General features: G+C 45.7%; 1 protein-coding gene across 1 annotated transcript in view; it reads right to left on the bottom strand.

Moving 5' to 3' along the window:
- Positions 1–24,728, bottom strand: part of LOC141116378 (protein S100-A1-like) — a 268,186-nt gene that overhangs the window by 223,108 nt on the left and 20,350 nt on the right. The gene's annotated exons all lie outside the window — the stretch shown is intronic.

Genomic DNA, 24,728 nt, shown 5'->3' with positions numbered 1-24,728 from the left:
CTGATTTTGGGGCCCCGTATCTTGGGGGACACTTGGTGCTAGGAACCTCAGCTTTGGATATGTTGTAGTGCTCGTTCCACTGGGTTTGCACCAAGGTTCCTAGCACCAACTGGCCCAGAGATAGGGGGCCCCAAAGTCAGTTCGGAAAATGTCATTCTCTGCTGCAGAAAATTGCTTGACTAGAGTATAAGCCGAGGGGGGGCATTTTCAGCACAAAAAATGTGCTGAAAAACTCGGCTTATACTCGAGTATATACGGTAACAATTTTGTAATTGTGTAATACACCCTTAATGAGAGGAAAAAAAAAGATTAAGATGAGGTTGTTAATTAAAATACAGCAGCCATAATATTTAACAAAGCCAAGATGGATGGGATACATAAGAAATTTTTCTACAAAAATGAAATCTAATGGTCTGATAATAACTTGATGTGCGGTCCATGATGTGAGAGTAATAATAAATAAAATTTAAATATAACAGACCCATCACATCAAGTCCACACACCCTGTTAAGATAGATCCCACCTACAGCCAATTGTCTTGTTTTTGGTGTGGCTGAGAGCTTTTTGTTCTGTCATATACAGATTGTTGGTCCTTTTGTTTTTATTTATTTTTGAAATCCAAAGTAGAATGTGTGGATTGTGAAATGATGTGCCCCTTTTCCTTGTAAGTGCCGTGGTATAACCAGAAGAATACTTTGGATTTATTGGACATCTCTGCATGATCGCAGGCTATTGTTATCATTTATTATGTTATGACATCAGGAAAATAATGTCAGAGGGAAACTAAGGACTTGTGTTATCTTGCTAAAACCAACAACAGAGCAAGCAATGAGAAATTATAATATTACCAGGAAAAAGTTGTCTTTAAAACATGAGACTGAACAAACAAAGTGATAGAAAACAAGCCATTGTAATATACTTATGCAAGCTGGACACAGTAATGAAGGGTTCACCCCGACATATCAGAGCTGTAGCTTTTATGCAAAGGTGCTATTAGATAAAGTTACAGACATTATTTTGGTCAAATATTAAATTTTTAATGGTCCCACATTCTGTGCAGCAAATATACAGCCAACTAAATGTTTGTCTAATGAAAGGTTCAAAATATGAGTTTGTTTTGTTTGTTCATGTACAAATCTAACAATGAAAAATGCGTACATTTGAATCCAGCCACCTTATTGCCTCTATTGGAGGAGGCTGGAGACAAAGGAAAACCACATGTGTTACATTGATGACGTAGGAATCAGCTGCTGTGAGCCCCGTGCAGGACACACTTCCTGAAGACCCAGATATTACATTTTTTTGTAGAGTTATTCCTGGTTTTATACTGATGATGCAGTTTATCACCCAGAAGGACACTCTGTATTTATCGTCATTGGATCCTTTTTCCCCAGCTCAAGAAGCAGAGCTCCATGTTTTATCAAAGCCTGTGAGCTATAAAAAGAGTACCGTATATACTCGAGTATAAGCTGAGTTTTTCAGCACATTTTTTGTGCTGAAAATTCCCCCCTCGGCTTATACTCGAGTCAAGCACTTTTCTGCAGCAGAGAATGACATTTTCCGAACCTAACACCAAGTGGCCCCAGGATATGGGGCCCCAAAATGGGTTCGGAAAAATGTCATTCTCTGCTGCAGAAAAGTGCTTGTCATTTTCTGAACTGAATGTGGGGCCCCGTATCTCGGAGCCACTTGGTGATAGGAATGCCAGCTTTAGATATGTTGTAGTGCTAGTTCCTCTGGGTTTGCATACCAAATGTGGGGTTCCTAGCACCAAGTGGCCCCAAGATACGGGGCCCCAAAATCTGTCAACTGTATCCATCTGCAGCAATGTCATTTCGGGACCCTTTGGGTCCAGAGACCCCAAATTTTGGCTGCAGCTAGGGGGCATCTAGGAACCCTTAACTGCCGAGTTTGAAGTTCAGGAGACTTATGGCTGCAAATGGGCACAGTGAGGCATGCAAATGGGCACAGTGAGGCTGCAAATGGGCATTGTTGACCCTCTTTTCCACTTAATGCCATGTACACACTCTGAAGGACTTTCCGATGGATGTTCGATGGAGTTCCAACGAAACGGTCTTGCCTACAAACGATTACACCAAAGTCCGATGGATTTGAACATGATGAGGTATGACCAGACTTAGAATAAGGAAGTTCATAGCCAGTAGCCAATAGCTGCCCTAGCGTCGGCTTTCGTCTGTCGGACTAGCATATAGATGAACAGATTTTTTGACCGGACTCGAGTCCGTCGGAAAGATTTGATCTAAAGTCCTTCTGATTTTCAACAGAAAAGGTCTGCTGAAGGTCCGATGAAGCCCACACACGGTCAGATTGTCCGACGGATTTGTTCCATCGGACAGGTTCGGTCGAAAAGTCCGGTCGTGTGTACACGGCAGTACAGTATCTGCACATTTCTCACACTAGGCTTATACTCGAGTCAATAGGTTTTCCAAGTTTTTTGTGGTAAAATTAGGTGCTTCGGCTTATATTCAGGTTGCCTTACTCGAGTATATACGGTATATATTTATATAGATAGTCAAGATATAGAGAGCTTTTGGTTCCATTTGAAGGGCCAGAAGTTTGTTTTTACTTCAACAGGTAAACCAATCAAGCATGCCAAGTTAATTTGATTGACTGTTTTCAGCCTTCGAGGTTCTTGCTGACGTAGCCATACTAACTTTAAAACTCACACATGGAAGCAGACCAGGCGACTAAGGATGCTGCATTACAGCCCTGGACACTTGCTGGGTCTGTGCTACTCACAGATTCCACCCTAGGTCTTGTCCAGTATAGCTGGGATTAATAATTCTAATTTAAGGACCCCAGAACGAGAAGAACAAGTGGTCCACAGGGGGCAACTTCTTATGAAACAGTACTTTAGAAAAATGTGATCTTTTATGTCTGCCAGCCACTCTTTTTGGTTTGGGAGTGTTACTCACTTGCTTATATTTTGTCTCAGCAGCTGAAGTCCTCCATTCGGATCTCACAGAGAATGTTGCTGATCATTTAAGGTTTTTGACAAACCCATTTATGTGTTTTCTCCCCAATTCCAGATCCTAAAAGTTTGGAAGGATCTAAAACTAAAGCCAGGTGACTTGTGGATGGTTAAGAGACATTTATATATAAGGAAATGTTTGGAGACTCAATACAGCATCTATGTCATGTACAGTTGTGCAAACCTTGAAGGAAAAGTCACCTGGATCCACCCCAGACACTGCAAAAAATGACTAAATTAAAGAAATACCTGTATTTGATTTGTTTCCCTCTTGGAATCACAGTCTAACGTACTATTTAGTCAAATATATATATAGTGATTTGATAAGTAGTTCAGCCATGTTGAAGTCATATTTGTCTTCTGTACGTCTTCCATTTTATGTAGAACTGTCTGTGTTTACATGTGCTGATAAGTCAGCATGCCCACAATTCAGCTAGAAGGCCATTCTGGCCACAGGAGTGTACAGCCAGTACTCTGTAAATATGTCTTATCAATCATTTGTTTTTCACAATGAAAAGTCATTTTGTAATGAAAAAGTTGCTCAGCTATTATTTTCTCCACAATGGAGTTTTTGCCTCTTTGGCCAGGACTACCTCCACCTAAGCGTGTGGAGGTTCCAGGTTAAAGGTGATAGCAGGTGTGGTTAGTGATCAAAATATTGATCAAAAGAGAGGAGACTGTAATGGAAATGTGTAAGTTCTGTATATAATTGTATTGTATTTTGTATGTATTGCACACTGCCCTCACTGTGCACACAGCACTAATAATGTTTTCAGTAAATGTTTACATTCTTTTGAGTCCTGATAAAAATTAGCCTGCCTATGTAACGCCCCTTGTTGCCATAAACGTACAATTGTAATATTAATGTGATAGCTATGTAATCATGTGTATAAAAACCTTCAATTGCATCATAATGAACAGAACGGTTATTTGGAAAGATGCTGAGCGTATCTTTTGTGTCTGTTCCCTACTGCAGTATTTATTATTAATTTGGAACCACTAATCAATATGAGGATAGGAGTTGCCTATCTACAAAATGTCTCATGTTGTAATATTATTATTATCAATATTATTTTTAATATATAATTGTTGTTGTGGTTTTGTTTTTTTCTTTTTTTTTTTTATTTATTATCAATTTTTTTTATTAATATATATGTTTTCATTATATTATTGTCATCTTATTATTTTATTATGTTTTAATATTATTATCGATATTCTATAATATTATTGTTATTATCATTATTATTATTTTTATTAATATTGCAGTTTATTATTATTATTATTATTATTATTATTGTATTGTCCTTGTTAATAAAATAATGTATTATTATTATGTTGTAATATTAATATCATTATCAATATTATTTTAAATATTTTATTGTTTTTATTTTTCTATTTGTTCGGCTGGCTGCATACAAGAAATCTGTGTCTACAAGGTGTAATAATCATGGCATCATAAATGTAAACTATGTGTACCCCTAACACACCCGGGAGGTAAAATAGATGCTCTGGGGTAGAAATGGAGGACGAGGATTGGCTAAAATGGTGGGCGATATTTGCCGATCCCACCACTACCGACAGATGGCTTGCATAGGGTTAACCCGTCATTCTATTCTATCAATCGGCAGACAAGTTAACATGAAGGGGCGATCAATCGCTTGGATCAAAAATATCTGTCCGATGGTCTTTGTTCCTCTACGGCAATCAGCGCCCTGCCCCTCCTCCACTCTGCACAGGCATATTCATGGACGCACTGCCGTGCCAATTGCTCATGTTCATGCCGGCTGGGTTTCTTGGCCACCTCCTAGTCCGGGTGACCTGCACAGGTGGGCAAATGGGGGTCAGTTGTCTCAGACTACTCCAAAGGACAGGGGGCTGCTGAGAGAATGGAAAATAAGGAGACTTCTCAAGACTTTGGAGGTTTCCTGGTCACAGGTGTGAGATGACCTATTGAAGACGGATCTGAGGAAGGAGACGCCTTGTTTGAAAATGGAGACCGTTCCTATTTTCCAATCTCTTAGCGACACCCCCCAACTATCTGAGACAGCTGACCGCCATTTTGCTCACCGATGCAGGTGACCCTTGCCTATCGAGAATGTAACCTGGAACATGAAATGACCCCACCAGAGGAATCCCATAGGGAGAGCCCCATGCCAAGCTGGCCATGAATGTTGGCACTGCTACTACCCCCCACACAAAGCAGACAGAGAGCAGAGTGTTGAGTACTCAGGGGTTCTCATCCATGCAGGGTTGGAGGTCCTGGGGTAGTCCAGGTGGAAAGGAGAGGACTGGTTTTCACAGTGAGCCGGGTGAGCTGAGCTTAGGACTGAGCCATGGTTGCTGGGCTGCCAAAAAACCTCCTTGGAATTCCTGAAGCCAAAAGGGAAACCCCAAAACCCCAGTGTGGTGACGGTGAACCTTTGACTTGTTCTGCAGTTTTTGAAGCAGGGTTATGGACTATCTCGTGTTTTCTGTTTGCTCAAGATGAGCTGTTTTTCTCTCTCTTTGCCTGTTTACTTGGAAGAAAAAGGGACTGTTTGCCTTTACCAACGTGCATGTCTGATGATCTTGAGCTCCACGGGTGACACAATCTATTAACCCTTTTCTACTCTATCCAAAACAAAGTTTTGGCTATAGATACGCTTTGAAGGTACGACAATTATTGTCATTTTCTTAGTATATTAAAAAAAGTTTCAGGCTAGTCACAACTCCAAATCTCTGCCGTGGGACCCTGCTATTGGCAGCACCTGATGTGTGGGTCCAGAGCAGCTATCAGAAATTTTGGGGCCGCTTACACAGCTTTAGGCCTGGGACCCCCCTCCCCCCCAGGCCTGACCACCAAAGTTCCCGAGAGCCCACCCACTGGCAATACAACTGAATCCACCCTTCAGTGCACCCACTTTTATTTTAACACTCTTGCAACTTAAATGTGTATTCAGAGTGATCAAAGCTTGCATCCCCATATATTCAACAAATAGTTGGCCCAATCCAGCAAAGAGACATCACCACATATTCAGCAAAGAGACATCCCCATATATCCAGCAAAAAGTTGGCCCAATCCAGCAAAGAGACATCGCCATATATTCAGCAGAGACAGCCCAACCCAGCAGAGAGACATCCCCATATATCCAGCAAAGAGTTGGCCCAATCCAGCAAAGAGACATCCCCATATATTTAGCAAAGAGACAGCCCAATCCAGCAGAGGGGGGCGGGGTCACCGGGTGGCCCCGCCCTCAGTTAAATAAGAACTCTCAGAAGAACAGAATCATCACACAGGGGGAACCTCCTATGAATGTGGATCGTTCGAAGAACGAAGGTCGGAAGAAGACGCCGGGGGAAGATGCGGACGAGAAGACCAAAGGAAGAAGCAGAGGATCGGAGGAAGAAGCAGAGGAAGAAGCGGGGGAAGAACAAGATGGAGGAATAAAACCAAATGAAGACCAGAAGAAGATAGAAGAAGAAGCGGGGAAAGAAGAAGAAATGAATAAAGGAATTGTCAAAAAGCGTCTCTTGTCTTTTTTAACATTTTTGACATTTTTTTGTGAAATGGTAGGGGAACATTTGTACCCCATTACCATTTCACACAGGGGGTCCGGGATCTGGGGGTCCACTTGTTAAAGGGGGCTTCCAGATTCCAATAAGCCCCCCACCAGCAGACCCCCACAACCACTGGGCAAGGGTTGTGGGGATGAGGCCCTTGTCCCTATCAACATGGGGACAAGGTGTTTTGGGGGCTACTCCAAAGCACCCTCCCAATGTTGAGGGCATGTGGCCTGGTACGGTTCAGGAGGGGGAGCGCTCTCTTGTCCCCCCTCTTTTCCTGTGGGCTGCCAGGTTGCATGCTCGGATAAGGGTCTGGTATGAATTTTTTTCAATGACTTTTATGTGTATTGCAGAGACCCGACCATTCATTATAGCCGCCACTACCGCTAGTACTTTTAAACACTTGCCGACCACCTCACGCAGATATACTGCGGAAGAATGGCACGGGCAGGCAAAATCACGTACCTGGTACGTGATCTGCCTTCCGCGGGCTGGGGGCGCATCGCACCCCCCCGGTGCCCGAGGCAGTCGGCATTGTTGGGGAAGCGATACAGGCTGAGGGGGAGGCCACTCATTCATGGCCACACCCTCACGATCGCTCCGCATGAATGAAAAATTCTTCCTCTGCTGCTGTAATGTAAACAGTGGCAGAGGAAGTGATGTCATCACTCCTCGAGCCGATCTTTTTGTTCCGGCACCTAGGAGAGAAGACATCCAAGTAAGTGCACCAACACTACACTTCCAGTAGAACATGCCAGGCACACTTTTCACCCCCCATCACCCCCCAATCACCCCCTGATCACCCTCCTGTACCCCCTGTCACGCTGACACCAATAGCAGTTTTTTTTGCATTGGTGTCAGTTTCTTACAGTTATAAGTGGTAGGGCAGTTAGGGTTAGCCCCCTTTAGGTCTAGGGTAGCCCCCTAATCCCCCTAATAAAGTTTTAACCCCTTGATCACCCCGTCGCCAGTGTCACTAAGCAATCGTTTTTCTGATAGCTGTATTAGTGGCACAGGTGATGCTAGTTAGGGAGGTAAATATATAGGTTCGCCGTCAGCGTTTTATAGCGACAGGGACCCCATATATACTACCTAATAAAGGTTTTAACCCCCTGATTGCCCCCTAGTTAACCCTTTCACCAGCGATCACCGTATAACTGTTACGGGTGATGCTGGTTAGTTAGTTTGTTTATTATAGTTTTAGGGCACCCGCCGTTTATTACCTTATAAAGGTTTAACCCCCTAATCGCCCAGCGGTGATTTAAGTTAAGTTTTAGGGTCAGATAAGGTCTGCGTCTCCCCAGGCAGCGTCAAGTTAGCGCCAGTACCGCTAACACCCATGCACACAGCATACACCTCCCTTAGTGATATAGTATCTGAACGGATCAATATCTGATCCGATCAGATCTATACTAGCCTCCCCAGCAGTTTAGGGTTTTCAAAAACACAGTGTTAGCGGGATCAGCCCAGATACCTGCTAGCACCTGCGTTTTGCCCCTCGGCCCAGCCCAGCCCAGCCCACCCAAGTGCAGTATCGATTGATCACTGACACTTACAAAACACTAAGCACACATAACTGCTGCATTCGCAGAGTCAGGCCTGATCCCTGCGATCGCTAACAGTTTTTTGGTAGCGTTTTTATACAGTCGCTAACAGTCAGGAGCTTTTTTGCCTGTGAGTCTCACTAGTGTACCCCTAAATTTAGAGCCCAAAATGGCAAATCGAAGGTACAGTAGTGAAGAGGCCTACATGTTTCTGAGCATGACAGATAGTGAAGAGGAAGTCACTCATCTGTCAGATTCAGGCTCAGAATACGATCCTGTAGAGGACAGCGGCTCCATGACAGATAGCTCTGACGACGGAGTTGTGGTCCCTGCTAAGGTCAGGCGTACCAGACCCCAATCTTCTTCTTCTGTCCTTGATGTGCAAGAACCGCAGGCCCCTTGTATGGAGCAGAGAAGTACTAGTGCTGCTATTCCTTCTGGTGAACTGGCAAGCACCAGCGGCCTAGTACACCCTGGTCGTAGTCAATCCAGCACTGCAGTATCACGTGGTGACATGGCAAGTCCCATAAGTGCAGTTCAAGCTGGTGAGGCGGCAAGCAGTTGTAGTGTCCCGCTGCCACCAAGAAGACGAACACAGGCCCGTCGTGCCCATAGTGCCCTTCCTGCTGCATTTGCCAATCCGAATTGGGTACCCACCACTTCCGCAGCACCCGTACTTCCCCTATTCACTGGTTAATTTTACGTCACTGGATTTTTATTCGCTGTTTTTCACCGAAGATCTCTATAGATCTATTGTGGACCAAAGCAATTTATACGCTGGTCAATACATCGCCACTATTCCCCAGTCCTCCCTTGCCAGAGATTGGAAACCAATTACAGTTTCCGAATTTAAGATCTTTCTGGGCCTTTCCCTCCTCATGGGCATAACCATAAAGAGTGAGTTGCGGTCATACTGGTCCACTGACCCAATTCACCATATGCCCGTGTTCTCTGCCTCCATGGCCAGGGCACAATACGAGCAGATTTTGCGGTTCATGCACTTCAATGACAATGAACTCTGTCGTCCTCGTGGAGACCCTGGATACTATCGGCTCTACAAAATTCGGCCCCTCATAGACCACTTCAACCAACGTTTTGCAGACTTGTTTACTCCCCATCAAGTTGTCTGCGTTGATGAGTCCCTGATTAAATTTTCTGGCCGCTTGTCATTCAAACAGTACCTTCCCAGCAAGCGTGCCAGATACGGGGTCAAGATGTATAAGCTCTGTGACAGGGCCACAGGCTATACATGTAGATTTATGGTTTACGAGGGCAAAGATAGTCACGTAGAGCCGACAAACTGCCCTGACTACATAGGAAGCGCTGGCAAGATAGTGTGGAACTTGGTGTCACCCTTATTCGGAAAGGGGTACCACTTGTACGTGGACAATTATTATACGAGCTTGCCAATTTTTAGCCACCTTTTTGATCATCAGACTGGAGCATGTGGCACCGTGCGACCTAATCGCCGTGGCTTTCCCCAGCGGCTTGTAGATTCCCATCTTAGGCTGAGGGAGAGAGCCTGCTTGAAGTGTAATAACTTGCTTGCTATGAAGTGGAGGGACAATAAGAATGTTTTCATTCTTACCTCCCTTCATGCAGACACGACGGTCCAAATTACTACAGCGACTGGTGTTGTGGAGAAACCCCTCTGTGTCCACAAATATAACCAAAATATGGGAGGGGTGGACCTCAACGACCAGTTGTTGGCGCCATACCTAGTTGCCCATAAGGCCAGACACTGGTACAAAAAAGTGTCTGTTTATTTATTTCAATTGGCTTTGCTGAACGCTCATATGCTATACAGAGCTTCAGGACGGACTGAATCCTTCCTTAAATTCCAGGAAGAAATCATCAGAGCCCTTCTGTTTCCAGACGTGCTCCACTTCACCTTCCCCAACCAAATGCAATAAGTCGGCTTCATGAGAGGCATTTTCTTTAAGTCCTCCCGAGTACCCCTACCCAACGAGCCCCCCAAAAAGATGTCATGTCTGCAGCAAGCACGGATATAGGAGTGACATCTGCTATTATTGTCCTTTCTGTCCTGACAATCCTGGTCTTTGCATTGGTGAATGTTTTGAACGCTGCCATTCACTAGTTGAGTATTAGCGTAGGGTACAGCATTGCACAGGCTAGGACACATTTTCACAGGGTCTCCCAAGATGCCATCGCATTTTGAGAGACCCGAACCTGGAATCAGTTACAAAAGTTAAAGTTACTAAAAAAAGTGTGAAAAAAAATAAAATAAAAAAAAAATTAAAAAATAAAAACACAAAAAAATATAAAATAAAAAAACAAAAATAGTTGTCGTTTTATTGTTCTCTCTCTCTCTATTCTCTATCTATTGTTCTGCTCTTTTTTACTGTATTCTATTCTGCAATGTTTTATTGTTATTATGTTTTACCATGTTTGCTTTTCAGATATGCAATTTTTTTTATACTTTACTGTTTACTGTGTTTTGTTGGTAACCATTTTTTTGTTTTCAGGTACGCCATTCAGCTGCAGAGCGGATTTATTTATCTTGACAGCAACAGCGTTTGCTCCCACAATATATAAAGCCGTGACTCCAGCACTGTCGGAGGTGATTTCACGACCACAGTTACATACTTCAGCATATATGCCGAAGCGTGGTGGCAGCAGAGAGCGGAGGAGCGATTTGCTCCTAACTTTTGTGGGAGGATGCCCCCATGCTTCGGCATATATATACGGTGCATGTATGCCCATCATTAGAAGTGGGTGGATGAAGGGAGGTATTCTAATGGTGGGCATACCCACCGATCAATCTCTTTTTTTCGTTCAGCCCACAGGCTGCATGAAAAAAAAGTTTACAATATATGCCCAACAAGGACAAGCAACGTACTGGTATGTTGCTGGACTTTGAGTGGTTATACCAGAATGATGCCTGCAAGTTTAGGTATCATCTTGGTATCATTCTTTTCAGCCAGTGGTCGGCTTTCATGTAAAAGCAATCCTAGCGGTAATTAGCCTCTAGACTGCTTTTACAAGCAGTGGGAAGGAATCCCCCCTCCGTCTTCCATGTTTTTCTCTGGCTCTCCTGTCCCAACAGGGAACCTGAGAATGCAGCCAGTGATTCAGCCAGCTGACCATAGAGCTGATCAGAGACCAGAGTGGCTCCAAACATCTCTATGGCCTAAGAAACCAGAAGCTATGAGCATTTCATGACTTAGATTTCGCATGACTGACGGATACCGATGTCATTATTCCCCTAATACCAAACCACGTCCATTCCTACCCCAATAACTCAAACCACACCGAGCTTGGAGTATAAAAGGCCGTAGTGGCCTAATTTTTATTTAACAAATAATTTTATATAAAAATATAACATATAAAACATTATCAATCATAAATAGAAAAACATCAACAACAAACAACAACATCTGTTAAAACAACCTGTTTGATCATCAAGCGTTGGTCTGAGCAATATCTTAAAAAATCCTCCGTGTCCATAACAGGACTAGCACTGCGGTCCCATCAAATCTATCAAAAATAGGCCTCAAGCCGACAAGCTGGCTCAGAGACTAGCAATGACCGCAGTGCCCCATTATCACTTCCCGGTTAACCTCCGTTAACCGGGAACCACAATCCTGAGCCATAGCAACGCTAGGCTCCCAAAAAAGACTCTTACTTTTACCATCCACCTTCTTTTGCCCAGACCAACGCCCGCCACAGCACCCAAGAATAACACCTTAATCTTGGGTGCCCTTCCACACCCGAAGTGCTCTCTGTATGCCATCTTGTAGCCCCAAGGCCCACAAATCAATTCCAACCTCGTTCAAATGCACTCCATCCGCTCTTAAATACCGCCATGTCTCGAACTCGAGTTCCAAATGCCTAACCGCCAGCCCACCGTTATTTACTACAAACTTGCTAACTTCCCTATTTATTTTTTTACGTGCCCTGTTGACCCCCTCAACTGATCTCGCCATCCTCCAGGAAGTCCGGGCCACCATGTCTGACCAAACAATCCATTTTCGGAAAGGCTTCTCTCAACCGCAAAACATCCAAAACATCCAACTTGATGTCGCGCTTCAGGTCCACCATAGATCTAATACCCAGGTCATTACCGCCAGCATGTATTACCAATACATCCGGCGGCCTATCGCGCTGTGCATAACGATGCACCTCCGGCACCAATCTGCCCCACAACATGCCTGGGATCCCCAGCCACTTTATGCACGCTTCCCTCCTGCCAAAACCCAATTGCCTACCCTCGTGTCGGGCGTCCCCTCTCCGAGCCCCCCACGCCACATAGGAATGACCCATGATCCAGACCATCCCAGGCAGCGAATCTGAAATAGACAAAAACACAGGAAACCATACTATAACCAACAACCCTATTAAGACTTACCGAACCATACCCATATCTCTATTACACCACAAATAATTAACCTACAAACTAACCACCAAATTGGGCCGCACATAAGATTGAAACCTCTTGGATTCCCATCTACCAATCTTTTTTACCATCTCCTCCCCCAATCCATTCCTGGCTGCTTCCGTGGCTGCTCCTATCCTGAAGGAATGTGACGAGAAATCCTTCTCGGTCAGTCCTAAACCCCGGATACATTTTGCAAAAACTGCCCCAAATTGGAATCTGGATAAACATTCACCACCTGAATGTACCAAAAGGGGACCCATTCCCGCCGGGCGCAAACTCAAAAACTCCCGCACTGTCCCAACTGGGCACAACACCGAACCCACAACCGGATACACCCTAACGATTCTGCCCCTTCCCAGTTGATCGGTCTTTGATTTTCTCAAATACAACTGCAAGGCTTCCGCCTCACACTTCACATCCTGATAATTCAGCCCTCCCTGTACCTTCTTGGAAGGGCTAACCAACTCCCCTATTCTAAAGGCCCCAAAAAACGCTAATAAAAAGGCTACCTTGAACAACAGCACTTCATAACCTGAAGAGCACACCCTCTCCAGTTGTGCTATAACACCCTGCAAAATCTCGAATGTCACCGGCCTTCTCACATCCTTCTTAACCCCAGCCTTTCTGTAACCCTTCATTGCCTGCCGGACCCAGAAGTCTTTCGTAAAATCCATCTGACCCTGCAACTTAAACAGAAAGGCCAACCCAGATACATTCTTATTCACTACATCTGCAGACACACCCTCCTCCATCTTCCTGGCAATGTAGTATATCAAGAGCAACCGCACCTCTCCACCCACCGGCTCCTCCCCGATTTCATTCACAAAATCCATCCATTCCTGCCATACCCTGGTGTAAGCCGCCCACGTAGACCCACTTACCGAGTTCTTTATCCATCCGGCGATGAGGCCAATGCTATCCCCCACAGCCAGTCGGGACAAGGAACCCCGTGTTGCTCCGCCTCCGGCGCCAACTCCCGGAACCTTTCCCACTGGAAGCGAGACAACGCATCAGCTATAACATTTTCCACCCCTGGTAAATGGACCGCATGAATGAAAACATTCAGTTGCAAACAACGTAGTACCAGATGTTGTAATAGCCTAATCACTGGCGGAGATGATGCCGTGTTCCTATTAATTACCTGTACCACACCTAGGTTGTCCCCGTGGAAACGCACCTTCAGGTCCCTGAATGATGCTCCCCATAACTCCACCGCCAGCACCACCGGAAACAACTCCAGCAGCACCAGGTTTTTTGTAAATCCTGCTTCCAACCACGACTGAGGCCAAGGCCCAGCACTCCATTGTCCCTGAAAAAATGCCCCAAAACCGGTTGAACCTGCGGCATCAGTGAACAGTTCCAAGTCAAAATTGCTGACCGGACCAGCCATCCAGAAAGCCCTCCCGTTAAAAGCTTCCAAAAAGGTGTGCCACACCTTTAAGTCCGCTCTATGTGTTTCTTTTAATCGAACGAAATGCCTTGGCGATTTTACGCCGCTCGTGCTGGCCGACAACCTGCGACAGAAGACCCTCCCCATTGGTAATATGCGGCATGCAAAATTAAGCTTACCCAATACCGATTGTAGCGTCTTCAGTCGCACTTTCCGCAAACCCATGAGCCCCGCAATTTCCCTCTTCAGGTCCTCCAGTTTATCGCCCGGCAACCGGCATTCCATTGCTTCCGTGTCTAGCACAATGCCCAAGAACGTGATGACCGTACTCGGTCCCTCCGTTTTGTCAGCCGCCAATGGAATGCCGAATTTGTCTGCGATATGTTCCAGCGTAGCCAAAAGCACCGCGCAGATCCTTGAATCAGCTGGGCCCATGCAGAGAAAGTCATCCAGATAATGAATTATAGAATTCACACCTGACACCTCCCTAACTACCCATTCCACAAACGAGCTGAACTGCTCAAATATCGCGCACGATATAGAGCAGCCCATTGGTAAGCATTGGTCGACATAAAATTCGTTGTTCCAATGACATCCCAACAACCGAAAGCTGTCCGGGTGTACTGGCAGCAGTCGGAAAGCTGATTCCACATCTGCCTTTGCCATGAGAGCCCCCTTTCCATACCGTCGCACCCATCCCACTGCCGCATCAAATGATGTATAGGTCACGGAACACTCACCCTGGTCTATCGCATCATTGACCGACCCCCTTTTGGGAAAGATAAATGATGGATTAGCCTGAATTTTCCTGGCTCCTTCTTTGGGACCACACCCAGCGGTGACACCACCAAATTATCCAACGGCGACACCGAAAAAGGACCTCCCATCCGACCCAATGCAACCTCCTTCCTTAGTTTCTCAGAAACTACCTCCGGGTGTTGCATGGCTGACTTTAAATTAGGCGACACAGGCGGGATAACCGACAGATTGCACGGTATCCTAAATCCCACTGAGAAACCTTCATCCAACAATTGCGCTGCTTTCTTGTCTGGGTACCTACCTAGAAACGGCCGCATCTTTTCCACTCTCACCGGGGTCCTCCCTTTTGTTTGCAGTTTCTCCTTGCCTACCCTTTCCTTGTTTGAAACACCTTGACCCCGGGTGGGATCCCCCACATCCTGAACACTCATGCTTGTACTTACATGAGGTTCCGAACCTGCAGGTCCCGGCGTTGTATTGCCAACAAACCCCCTTTTTGTTTCCGACCGTATGTCCCTGGGTGGAAGGTCCACCGGTCCCTCCTGGAAAAAACTGGTTGGGGGCCCTCGTCGTCGTCGTCATCAATCTCATCCATAGGCTGATGTCCTTGTGATCCCAACGGAGCGCCGGTCTGATTGCCCTCCGTTGACGGAACTGTTCATCGTACCTCAGCCACGCCGTGCCCCCATAAACCCTGTACGCCTCTCCGATAGCATCTTGATAGCAAAATAGAGCTGAGCAATGCTCCGGGTGCTTCTCCCCTATCACACTTGCCATAATCGCAAAAGCCTGCAACCAGTTTGCAAATGTTCTAGGGATCAGCCTGTACCTCCTCTTCTCCTCGTCCTCCTTCTTTGAATCATCAGGTTTCACCCTATCCAGATTAAATTTCTCTAACGGCAGTAGGGAAAATATCTCAACATATTCACCCTTCCACAGTTTTTCCCGCACTTCTTGCTTCAGGTGCGCGCCCAACGGTCCCTCATAGCATACATACACCTCGCACCTGGCTGCATCATCCAATCTGGTTATATCCTGCCTACTTGTGGTCTCAGCTGTCTTGTCCGTCCCCTGCGCCCCTGTACTCCCGGGCGTTACCGGTGCAGGCGTGGCCACCGCCGCCGTGACCGAAGGCCCCGCCGTTGTCCCTCCCGTGAGTGCCACCGCCCCGGTGCCTCCTGCCGGCGGCGCCCACGCTGTTGCAGGGCCCGAGGGAACCGTCCCTGCTCCTTCAAAGCGCTGCAGGAGCTCCCTAATGCCTGCTAAAAACCCCCCCAATGCTGTAGCCCCCCCACTGCCTGACACCCCCGACCCACTGCTGCCCCCGCCCCCCACTGAAACCCCCGTCCTCCCCACTCTGGCCTGACTGGAATTAAGGGATAAAACATTGGACTCACCAGGCTGCACAGGCGTAGCCTCATCAGCCGGAACAGGGATCTCCACCGCTGCCGTTCGCTTTTGCTGGGGTACCGATTCTTCCTCCGACCCGGACCATCCACCTGTTCGATCGCCGCTTCTCTCTTCTTCTTCCTCTGACGAAGGCCCGCCCGGCCTGGCCGCCGGGGTTGCCGCCGTGACTGTGGCAGTACGCCCCCGCCTCCGCGTGTCACATCCGCCCGCTGACTTGCAGGTTGCCTTGCCCGGACCGGTGTGCCTGACCTCAGTCCTGCCGCCTGGTACATGTGGTGCCCCGCTGGGCCGACCCCTCTCGATCCTCCTGTGTGCCCTTGCCGTGGAACCGGACGGCCCAGGGCTTGCTGCACGTGTCCTCTCCCTTGATGCTGGCTGACTCCTGCAGGGGGCGGGGCTCACGCTCCTCACTCTGCCCGCTCTGCTGGGCCGCGCCGCCGCTTCCATCCCTTCCAGACAATCGCTCCGCCGGGTCCCGTCGGCGTTCGCTCTGCCGCCATCCGCTCCGGCCATTCTCTTTGGCGGTGGGCCCACCGCGAGACCCGAAGGAGTCCCGGGTTGCCGCTGTCCAGAAACCCGCTGGTTGGGGGAGAACCGCTCGGGCGGCCGGGACCGCCGCGTTCTGGCGCCGCTAGACCTACCCAGCGCCTCAGGCTGACTGGTCTGCAAAGCCGCAGCTATGGTCTCTTGCAGCCATGCTGCCCCACAAACCACGGCCTCCTTCCTGAGCTGCTCCATAAGTCCGTCCAGCTCCATCTTCAATGAACTTTCTCCAACCACTGTTACTCCCCCTTGGGCGGGGTTAACCTATAAAGCCCTGTTTGATACCTCCCCCTCGGTTACTTTTTTGTACCCACCCCTTAAACTATTAACTCCCCTGTTCCCACAGTCATGTATGCCCTCCGCTATGCATTACATGCTGTTGCTACGGGCTTCTCTGGATGTAAACAGCGCCATTGGGAAATTGGGAAAGCATTTTATCACACCGATCTTGGTGTGGTCAGATGCTTTGAGGGCAGAGGAGAAATCTAGGGTCTAATAGACCCCAATTTTTTCAAAAAAGAGTACCTGTCACTACCTATTGCTATCATAGGGGATATTTACATTCCCTGAAATAACAATAAAAATGATTAAAAAAAAATAAAAATTAAAGGAACAGTTTAAAAATAAGATAAAAAAGCAAAAAAAAAAAAAAAAAGCACCCCTGTCCGCCCCTGCTCTCGCGCTAAGGCGAACGCAAGTGTCGGTCTGGTGTCAAATGTAAACAGCAATTGCACCATGCATGTGAGGTGTCACCGCGAACGTCAGATTGAGGGCAGTAATTTTAGCAGTAGACCTCCTCTGTAAATCTAAAGGGGTAACCTGTAAAGGCTTTTAAAGGCTTTTAAAAATTTATTTAGTTTGTTGCCACTGCACGTTTGTGCGCAATTTTAAAGCATGTCATGTTTGGTATCCATGTACTCGGCCTAAGATCATCTTTTTTATTTCATCAAACATTTGGGCAATATAGTGTGCTTTAGTGCATTAAAATTTTAAAAAGTGTGTTTTTTCCCAAAAAAATGCATTTGAAAAATCGCTGCGCAAATACTGTGTGAAAAAAAAAAATGAAACACCCACCATTTTAATCTGGAGGGCATTTGCTTTAAAAATATATATAATGTTTGGGGGTGCAAAGTAATTTTCTTGCAAAAAAAAAAAATTTTTCATGTCAGTGTCAGAAAGGGCTTTGTCTTCAAGTGCTTAGAAGAGTGGGTAATGTGTGACATAAGCTTCTAAATGTACATAAAATGCCAGGACAGTTCAAACCCCCCAAGTGACCCCATTTTGGAAAGTAGACACCCCAAGCTATTTGCTGAGAGGCATGTCGAGTCCATGGAATATTTTATATTGTGACACAAGTTGCGGGAAAAAGACAAATTTTTTTTTTTTTGCACAAAATTGTCACTAAATGATATATTGCTCAAACATGCCATGGGAATATGTGAAATTACACCCCAAAATAAATTCTGTTGCTTCTCCTGAGTACGGGGATACCACATGTGTGAGACTTTTTGGGAGCCTAGCCGCGTACGGGACCCCGAAAACCAAGCACCGCCTTCAGGCTTTCTAAGAGCATAAATTTTTGATTTCACTCTTCACTGCCTATCACAGTTTCGGAGGCCATGGAATGCCCAGGTGGCACAAACCCCTCCCCCCAAATGACCCCATTTTGGAAAGTAGACACCCCAAGCTATTTGCTGAGAGGTATAGTGAGTATTTTGCAGACCTTGCTTTTTGTCACAAAGTTTTGAAAATTGAAAAAAGAAAAAAAAAATGTTTTTCTTGTCTTTCTTCATTTTCAAAAACAAATGAGATCTGCAAAATACTCACCATGCCTCTCAGCAAATAGCTTGGGGTGTCTACTTTCCAAAATGGGGTCATTTGTGGGGGTTTTGTACTGCCCTGCCATTTTAGCACCTCAAGAAATGACATAGGCAGTCATAAATAAAAGGCTGTGTAAATTCCAGAAAATGTACCCTAGTTTGTAGGCGCTATAACTTTTGCGCAAACCAATAAATATACACTTATTGACATTTTTTTTACCAAAGTCATGTGGCCGAATACATTTTGGCCTAAATGTATGACTAAAATTGAGTTTATTGGATTTTTTTTATAACAAAAATTAGAAAATATCATTTTTTTTCAAAATTTTTGGTCTTTTTCCGCTTATAGCGCAAAAAATAAAAACGGCAGAGGTGATCAAATACCATCAAAAGAAAGCTCTATTTGTGGGAAGAAAAGGACGCAAATTTCATTTGGGTAACAGCATTGCATGACCGCGCAATTAGCAGTTAAAGCGACACAGTGCCAAATTGTAAAAAGTGATCTGGTCAGGAAGGGGGTAAATCCTTCCGGGGCTGAAGTGGTTAAAATTACAATAAACATTTACAAAAATCACGTATTATTTCTTTTGACGTGTATAACCACTTCTTTCCCTACATGTTTCACTCAAAGGAGATTCTTCAGGAGCTTTTTGAAAGTGTGGCATGAAGTAATGTATACTATAAGAAAAACAACAATTGTAAATGATTACGAAAAATGAATAAATTTGCATGACATGTCAATAGGACATGCCTATGTATATTTAATAGAAAAATATTCATACATTATACAAAATACATTTTATACAAAATAATGATGAACTGAAGATGAATGCCTACAGGATGCTTGTGTTTAACCACTTCCCTACCCGCCCATAGTCATATGACATCCACAGATGGGATCTCCCATCCTGGGTGGACGTCATATGACGTCCTGGGATTCCCAGCCATCTAGGGGGCACGCGCGCGCCGCCAGGAGCGCGCGCGCACGCCCGCCGCGTTCCTCGGGACCCGGTGCGTGTGCCCGGCGGCCGCGATGTCCACCGGGCACCCGTGATTGCCCGTTAACCGGGCCGGCATGTGGATCTCTGTGTGTAAACACAGAGATCCACAGCCTGTCAGCTCAGAGGAGAGCGATCTGTGTTCCCAGAACGGAGGAACACTGATCGGTCTCCTCCCCTAGTGCGTCCCCTCCCCCTTCAGTTAGAATCATTCCCTAGGAAACATATTAACCCCTCCCCGCCCCCTAGTGGTTAACCCCTTCACTGCCTGTCACATTTACACAGTAATCAATGCAATTTTATAGCATTGATCGCTGTATAAATATGATTGGTCCCAAAAATGTGTCAAAAGTGTCCGATGTGTCCGCCATAATGTCGCAGTCACCAAAAAAAATCACGATCGCCGCTAAAAAAATAAAAAAATATATATATTTTTTTAAAAATGCCATAAATCTATCCCGTATTTTGTAGACGTTATAACTTTTGCGCAAACCAATCAATATACGCTTATTGTGATTTTTTTTACCAAAAATATGTAGAAGAATACGTATCGGCCAAAACTGAGGAAAAAATTTGTTTTTAAAAAAAAAAATTGGGATATTTATTATAGCAAAAAGTAAAAAATATTGTGTTTTTTTCAAAATTGTCGCTCTTCTTTTGTTTATAGCGCAAAAAATAAAAACCGCAGAGGCGATCAAATACCACCAAAAAAAAGCTCTATTTGTGGTGAAAAAAGGACGTCAATTTTTTTTGGGTACAACGTCGCACGACCGGCGCAATTGACGTTTAAAGTGCGACAGCGCTGAAAACTAAAAATTGGCCTGGGAAGGAAAGGGGTGAAATTGCCCGGTATTGAACCGGTTAAGAAGTATTCATTTTTGATTCCTAAACTGAAGCCAGGATTTACAAAATGAGAAGACCTTTGATAACCAGAGAGAAGATAAAATATCAACATGTTGGATATGGTTCAAAATAATAATACTAAAGAGTATAGGGTAGTGAGTAGGGCAAAAACATTTACCTCAATTCTAGATAATGAAAATAATAGAACCAATTTGATCTTCCAACCTTAAAATGAGGGGATGATCTGATGATTCGGACAGTAAACAGGAGGATCGAGAATGGTGAATGCCGCCCCTTATTTTTATCCCCATATCACACAGAGACGCACCCGGGGCACGCTTGCTGTTGGGTTCTACTGTTAAGGAAATAACCTGTATTATCCTATAAGTAAGAAAAAAATGGAATTAATTTATTATGTTGTTGGTAATTCCTATATAGATTTAGTGTTTCTAATCGTTGTGGGCGATTAACCAAGGGCTCAGTTTGAAAGAGGGGACAGTAAAGGCAGAGCCCATGAAGATCAGATGAGTTCCAAAGAGTACTTACTAGTGTAGAGGAGGTCCCAAAACGAATGGCTGAAGGAGGAAGAAGGCGGCAGGATGGAGAGAGACATAAATGGTGTCATTTGTACACCTTACTCTGATAGGGAAACTTTACATGAGAGAGAGAGAGAGAGAGAGAGAGAGAGAGAGAGAGAGAGTGAGAGAGAGAGAGAGAGAGAGAGAGAGCGAGAGAGAGACAGAGAGAGAGAGAGAGAGAGAGAGAGAGAGAGAGAGAGAGAGAGAGGCTTCGCTGTCTCCCCCCTTCTCCCTCCTTCAGCCATTCTTTTTGGGACCTCCTCTACACTAGTAAGTACTCTTTGGAACTTATACTTGTGTTTAGCCTTTCATTGTGGGGACTGAATTTCCTTGGTGTTCAGAAGTGTTGCCAACCTACCAGATTGAAATTTACTGACACAACAGCCACAATTTACTGGCACAGTCAAATTTTTACTGGCATATCCAAAAGTTACAAAATGACAGTTTTAAGTTTCAGTATTTAGGCTACAAACAAGTAGAATATGTAATTAGCAAAGTGATTTAAGGTAGATATTAAGGCAAAAACATTTCTTATTTTATTTTCAATATAGTAAGTAGCTCAGAGACAGGAATCGAGAGGGCAAGAAATTAGAATGGGCGGCACACACACATGAAATTGACTCTCAAAATGACACTGACAGCAATGTGCAGCATCACAGATGATGATGGCACCTCACCAACATGTCACGCAGTGGCGTCGCTAGGGGGGTGCAGGCCGCACCCGGGTGACACCCGCCAGAGGGGTGATGCACGGCACTGGATTAAGAGAGGCGCCATGGCTCTCTCCTCTTCCTCCTTCCCCTGTGCACTCCGGTATCTCTGCTGTGGCTCCTTAGCTCAGAGAGGGAGGAGGAGAAAAAATGGTGAGGCAGAGGCAGACCGCTCTTCAGTCCCATAGCCCAGTGCCCCTGGCACCCACATGTTCCCCTGTGAACCGGCACAGCCTATTATTGTGAGCGACAGGCAGGCAAGGAGAGGTGCTGGCTGCCTATCACAATTACACTCCTCAGAGCCGACAGACCCTAGATGGAGGGACATTTGTGTGGACAGAGCCACGCTGATCTGAGGTCTGTAAATGTAGGGAGGGGAGATATACAGGGGGGTTACATTAGGGGGATTACACAGGGCGGGTTACATTAGGGGGATTACACAGGGTGGGATACATTAGGGGGATTACATGGGGGGAAGGTTACATTAGGGGAATTTCACAGCGGGTTACATTAGGGGGATTACATTTCAAAGAAGTGCATTCCAGCACCAGGGTGGCTCCCGGGGGTATAATACAACTGCCAGGAGCACCCTAGGACCTAAGCCTCCAGGGAACCAGGGGGAACCCTGTGAGGTTCACTGTTGGTCTTGCCATGAACTGGGTCATCTGGCGGCTCAGTGCCCAAGTTGGGAAGAATCAACGGAGTGCAACATGGGTCGCAGTCGCTCCATGTATGCCATGTATGCCCATGTATGGAGTGTGTGGTGCTGGTCAATGGATAGGAGGTGGTAGCGCTCCTTGACTCTGGGAGTATCCTCACCCTGCTCTGATCGGACGGGTTGCCAAGAAAGCCGGTACCAAGGGAACAGGTCGGGGTCACCTGTGTGCATGATGATGTTAAAAACTATCCGGTGGCCTGTGTGATCCTGTGTACACCAGCAGGAATGGCTACACTAAAAGTTGGGGTGGTCCCGGGATTACCTCATGACTTACTAATCGGGTGAGACTGCCCCATGTTTTGGGATTTGTATGAGTAAAAGCTCAAAGTTTCGGGAGTTTCCCCCAAAAAGCAAGATCCCACAGAGGTGGTAAATAATACTGTGTTGCAGGAGGTTGTTACTAAGGATCAGTACCAGGTTGCTGAACCTGCAGGAAGTGAGCCCGGTCCCCTGCAGGTGTTTGCGGGATTGGAAGCGGAAAGTACCTCCTCTGAGCCAGATATGTCAGATCTCTGGGGCTCCTGGGAAGATTTCCTTAGTGCTCAGATAAGGGACCCCACTTTGATCCCCGCCAGGGAACAGGCCACAGTCTTAAACGGTGAACCACAGCACCCTGGGGCGGATGTGCAGTTCCCCCATTTTGCTGTGATTCATGGATGTGCAGTTCCCCCATTTTGCTGTGATTCATGGATGTGCAGTTCCCCCATTTTGCTGTGATTCATGACCTGTACTGAGTAACTAAAGTCGATAAAGAAGTGTTGGAACAACTGGTGGTACCTAAACCTTTTAGGTCTAGAGTGTTACATTTGGCTCATAGTCATGTACTTGGGGATCACCTTGCAGGGGCTAAAACTCAGGAACGGGTTTTACAGCATTTTTTGGCCTGGTGTATATCGGGAAATTAAGGACTACTGTGAGTCCTGCCCTACCTGTCAAAGAACCGCTCCAACACCCCATTTTCACAGTCCGCTGGTACTGCTTCCAATTATTGAGGTTCCCTTTGATCGCATAGCCATGGACTTGGTGGCCCCTTACTCAAGTCAGCTAGGGGACACCAATACATTTTAGTTGTCCTTGACTATGCCACCAGGTATCTGGAAGCAGTCCCTTTAAGAAATTGCTCATCTAAGGTCATCGCACGGGAGATGTTTCAGATGTTCATGAGAACAGGGCTCCTTCCCCGAGATCTTGACAGACCAAGGTACCCTGTTCATGTCAAAAGTGAGGAAGGAACTCTGTAAAGTGTTTATCACCCACAAACTGATGGGTTAGTGGAGCGGTTCAACAAAACCTTAAAGGGAATGCTAAAGAAAGCAGATGAATAGGATGATCGGGATTGGGATCGCTTGTTGCCTCACTTGTCATTTGCCAAAAGAGAGGTACCCCAGGCCTCCATGAAATTCTCCCCTTTGAGCTAGTTTATGGGAGACACCCCCGTGGACTACTGGACATAAGGAAGGAGGCATGAAACAAGAAGCTTCCCCGTATTGGAGTGTGGTAGAACACGTCTCTCAAATGCAGGAATAACAAAAGTTACGCCCATAATACAGGAACACTTGCAGGCTGCGCAAAATGCCCAGAGTCATGTATACAACTGATCTGCCAAAGTTAGAGAGTTTAAACCTGGGGATCAGGTGCTGGTGTTAGTGCCTACCGTGGAGAGTAAGTTACTCACCAAGTGACAAAGAACCCTTTGAGATAGTTGAGAGGGTGGGCAAGGTCAACTATAAAGTCCATCAGCCCACCAAACAAAAACCCTACCAGATTTACCGCATCAACTTGATCAAACCATGGAAAGATGGACAGGTTTTGATAGTCAGTCTGAAGGTCCCGGAAGATCCTGACACTCAGATTAAGAAGGTAGGGATTGCAGAGGCTCTCTCCCCTTCTCAAAAACAGGAGTCCTGGGAGTTTTTGCAGAGGAATCGAGACATTTTTTCAAATCTGCCGGGCCTAACTTCGGGAATTGAACATAATGTCATAACAGACCCTGGCATTTGAGTAAACCTCAAACCCTACCGCATACCCAAAGCTTGCTGGAATATTGTCTTGGCCAATTTTAAAGCCTCGTACACATGATCGGATTGTTGGCCAACAAAACCGTGGACTTTTGTCTGAATGGCGTTGGTCCAAACTTGTCTTGCATACAAACGGCAAGGAATTGTCGGCCAACAAATATGAACGTAGTGACGTACTACGTTGTTTTTCAACTCTTAAGCGCCACCATTTGGGCTCCTTCTGCTAATTTTGTGTTAGTAGAAGTTTGGTGAGTGTTGATTCATGCTTTTCATTTCAGCCCTTTTCATTTTGCGCTTTTCAGTTTGTTTCTGAATGGCCGTTCGTCAACCAGACATATTACGGAATCGGAGGAGATAACGTGTTATTTATTATTAGCCTTGGAGTTATTGCTTTGACATTATTTTTTTGGCAGAATAATGATTTGATTTGGTATATTTTCTATATTTTTGGATGCATAAAATG

The sequence above is a fragment of the Aquarana catesbeiana genome, linkage group LG13 (genome assembly GCF_042186555.1).
Source record: "Aquarana catesbeiana isolate 2022-GZ linkage group LG13, ASM4218655v1, whole genome shotgun sequence".
Lineage (NCBI taxonomy): Eukaryota > Metazoa > Chordata > Amphibia > Anura > Ranidae > Aquarana > Aquarana catesbeiana.
This window is presented reverse-complemented; position numbering and strand designations above follow the sequence as displayed.